We start from the raw sequence: 4,478 nt of genomic DNA on the forward strand, positions 1-4,478 counted from the left end.
AAATAATATCCAAGTAGGTAGGTATCCTTAGCCTTACACAAACATGAAACACGTCTGAATCTGAATGATTTTTATGCCAGGAACATATTGATCAGGGTTTCCAGAAAGGTCATTACATAGGTAGATTGCTTAGACTTAGACTATAAGGACCACTTACTTATATGTACATATCATATCAGGAACGGCTTGGGACTTTAAAGGTGTGTCCACACATAGTCGACCGGCCGTCGATCGATGTCGACTGAACTACACTGCTTCGATAACATAGACTCACCTCGTCGATCCACGGCCGGTCAACTAAATATGTTTGGACTTTGGACCCACCTAAAGATTTTTTTTTTTTTTTGAAATTACCTAATAGGTAATACGATTACAAAGTTAAAAAATCAAATCAAATCATGAATCTTTGTGGTAAAGCAGAGAGCTCTCTTAGAAGTTACCAACGTAACTTGGGAGAGCGTTATGTATTGTAATCATTTATTAAAAAAAAAAACTAAAATTTTTGAAACTTGAAAACTTTAAACTCCTTTATTATTAATTTTCATCTACTCGTGTTATCAATTTACACAGGCAATACCGCCGCTGGTGCCTACTCGATTAATGTAGCTACTCACTTGTTCTAACGAGGTCGAGTGCACCCCGAACTGCAAGCACAGTGTCTAAAAACTTCGACGCTGCCGGGAATTGAACCCGGGACCTCCGGAGTGTAAGCCTACCTAGTGTGAGAGAGAAAGGTTCAGGAGACAAGTATTTGATAAAGTCGAATGAGTCATCAGTATGAGCTTGTCTCCTTTCACTACTTTACTCGTAGTTGTCTTGAAGCCTATAATACGGACTACATGTATAGGCTACGTACACACTGAAAGCCTCCGTACTTTGTGAGTTGCAGCATGATTAATACGGACTACATGCATAGGCTACGTACACACTGAAAGCCTCCGTACTTTGTGAGTTGCAGCATGATTAATACGGACTACATGCATAGGCTACGTACACACTGAAAGCCTCCGTACTTTGTGAGTTGCAGCATGATTAATACGGACTACATGCATAGGCTACGTACACACTGAAAGCCTCCGTACTTTGTGAGTTGCAGCATGATTAATACGGACTACATGCATAGGCTACGTACACACTGAAAGCCTCCGTACTTTGTGAGTTGCAGCATGATTAATACGGACTACATGCATAGGCTACGTACACACTGAAAGCCTCCGTACTTTGTGAGTTGCAGCATGATTAATACGGACTACATGCATAGGCTACGTACACACTGAAAGCCTCCGTACTTTGTGAGTTGCAGCATGATTAATACGGACTACATGCATAGGCTACGTACACACTGAAAGCCTCCGTACTTTGTGAGTTGCAGCATGATTAATACGGACTACATGCATACAAGAATGAGAAAAAAAGTAAAAAGACAAGTTTTTAAAAGACTTCCTTCCATTCGAATTTCTGAAAAAAAAAAAAAAAAATAAAAATAATAAATAAACAAAAACAAAAACAAAAAAATTTAAGCAAACCGTATCAATTGCGAAATTTGAAGGTTGATCTGGTGAGCTGAACGGTTATAACCACCGTTTGAAAGATACAATGAGTATTCAAACTCATACGGTGAAATGAATGACGTCACTCATGTAAACAATGAGTATTAACGGCATTTTTGGACCAAACGGTTCCAACCGATTGGATAAAATGAGTAAAAAACTCGCCCAATATGAAATCATGTAGGTATGCATCATGTGAATTGATGTGGTAGTGGTAGAAAATGCCATAGCCATTAACCCCAATATCTAATCCTTGGGTTTCTACTAACTTAAAGTCAATAGACCCTGCCTGATGTCTCTTTTGTACTAATTAAACAAGTAATTAAGATTTATTAAAAATTCAGTCGAACAAACTAAAGCCTCTCCTCTTCTTTGAACGGTATTAAATGCATTTTATATTTCACAATATATAGGAGATGACACCAGTCACTATTATCTTACCAGTACCTATTTGGCTACTCAATTCCCCCACGAGGATAATATCCGAGCATAAGACCGAAGAAAGTTCAACTTTCCCGGGAATTGAACCCAAGACCTGGTGGGAGCACGCGATGCGACGCATAGTATGACCTGAGTTACGGATAGGTAGATAGTAAGAAGATAAAACACTGGAGTTGCGACAATATTCTACCTAAATATAAAACTCGTGTTGTGTTGAACTTTCTTCAAACAACACATTCTCTCTCTCTCTCTCTCTTCTCCTAGATCAAGTTTGGTCTAACTTGTGTCTAGACTCTAAACATGAGTTGATCTCTCTATTCAGTGCAGTATTAATATATTATGTCTGCTATACTATGGTGTAACATAATACAGAGGTCATTACACTGATCTAGAACGTCGAAGGTCCGCTTTTGATTCTTAGCAAACAGAAAAAAAGTCAGGTGGCAAATCCAAAATCTAATTCACAAACTTCTTATAAGACTTTACTAGTTTAATTCAAATGAAATAATCATGTGTAACTGTCTAATGTCTGTAATGTGTGTACATGTACATGGCATATTTTTATTCTGTGCTATTAGAACAGTTTCCTAAATGACATTATTCAATCGAAACAACTCAACTTCTCATAAAATGTCCAGTACACCTATTTTTATCATATCCATTTCTTATCACCTCCTTATCATTGCATGTATGTACCATACATTACAAATAGTTGTTCTATAATAAAAACGGTATAATTATGTTAACTATGTATTAGGTACATACAGGGTGTTTAAAAAAAGTTTCCACCCCTGAAAAATCGAGAACCGTTTGGAATTCGGAAAAAATCCAAAACACCTATTTCTTTATTTTCAAGGGGAACCTATAATCAGGGTATCTCAATTTTCGACACTATCAGGGCGGCCCCAGGGGAGTCAACTTTAAAATCTTAAATAGGAACCCCCCTACTTGTGATACATCATATTAAAGGTATTACAAAACGTAGTACTTTGGTACAAGTTTGAGCTCAATCCAACAACCAGGGCCGGAGCTATGACCGTTTAACATTTTCATTTTTCCATGTTCTCTCGCCAATAGGGGAGGCACCAAAAATAGGAAATTGATATTGATTGTTGATTTGTGCTAAGTAGAGTTACATTTGTCTGTACTGAGTATTACTCGTATGTCGGTAAGTAGGTACATAGGTAAACGAGAATGACCCTCAATACTGACCTGGTCCTCCAGGTTGGGGGTTAACCACCCGATATTATAAAATGCCTCACGGGACAATCCGTTACGAACACTCAACAGTTATCACTGACCTGGTCCTCCAGGTTGGGGGTTAACCACCCGATATTATAAAATGCCTCACGGGACAATCCGTTACGAACACTCAACAGTTATAATAAGGACAAATTCATGGATTAGCATTAGAGTAATGGAAAATGGACAAAATGCTACTAGAATGTACACATGAACATGATTACGCGCAGGCAAGATACAGGATGAGGCAAACAAGTAATGGAAAATGGACAAAATGCTACTAGAATGTACACATGAACATGATTACGCGCAGGCAAGATACAGGATGAGGCAAACATTAAAAAGATATTATTGCACTACAAGAAATAAGATGGTAGAGTTAAGGTAAAATTGATGAAAGATAATTTAGTACTATCTACAGTGGACTGCACAAGAGGATTGGATAAATGGGTACGAGCTTTATCAACAAGAAAACAATCAGGAAGAGTGTCATGCAGTATAAAATCACAAAGAATGAGATGGTTTGGCCACGTACAACGAGTGGAAGATCTTGTTGAAAGCCACAGTGTATAAGTATATGTACAGCAATAGGAAGAGAGGAAGACACAGACTACGACGTCACGGATGGATGCAATGAACAACAGAGTAGGAGTGGAGGAGAATAGTTGAGGAGGTCAAGGTCCACCCCGTGTTGTAGTGCCATTTGGTAAGGTATGGTAGGAATCCTAATGTATGATAATGGTAAGAACATTGCTGTTACCTATGATCGTTGAGTGTCTTCTTAGCCCAGTCAAATGCTCCCTCTACTTTATCATAATTCTTGTTATAGTAGCAGAAGTTATCTGCCAGTTCACGTCTCACGATTGCTTCCTCACAGAATGAATCTACAGCCTTGGAATGTTTGGGCAGAACTCGGCGAACTTCTAACACAGCCCTCTGTACAGATAGTTGACCTGGTTATCAACAAGGAATCATGTATTAGTTAGAAACTTCAACTGAAAAATCTTACTTAACCCTGCTAGGAATCTAACTCTCTAACACAGCCCTCTGTACAGATAGTTGACCAGTGGCTGGACTAGTTCCTACAGGATCACTGATGTTACGCAACTATGTGAGGTCAATGTAAGAAGCCGCTTGAAATTCTAGAAAAATGGCTTTCTCATGAATAAAAAAAAAAAAAAAAAAAAAAAAAAAAAAAAACCCCCAAAGGGGAAAAAGGGGAAAAATTTCAGGGGGGCTTTTTTG

The sequence above is a fragment of the Diaphorina citri genome, unplaced genomic scaffold, assembly GCF_000475195.1.
Source record: "Diaphorina citri unplaced genomic scaffold, Diaci psyllid genome assembly version 1.1 scaffold1320, whole genome shotgun sequence".
Taxonomy (NCBI): Eukaryota; Metazoa; Arthropoda; class Insecta; order Hemiptera; family Psyllidae; genus Diaphorina; species Diaphorina citri.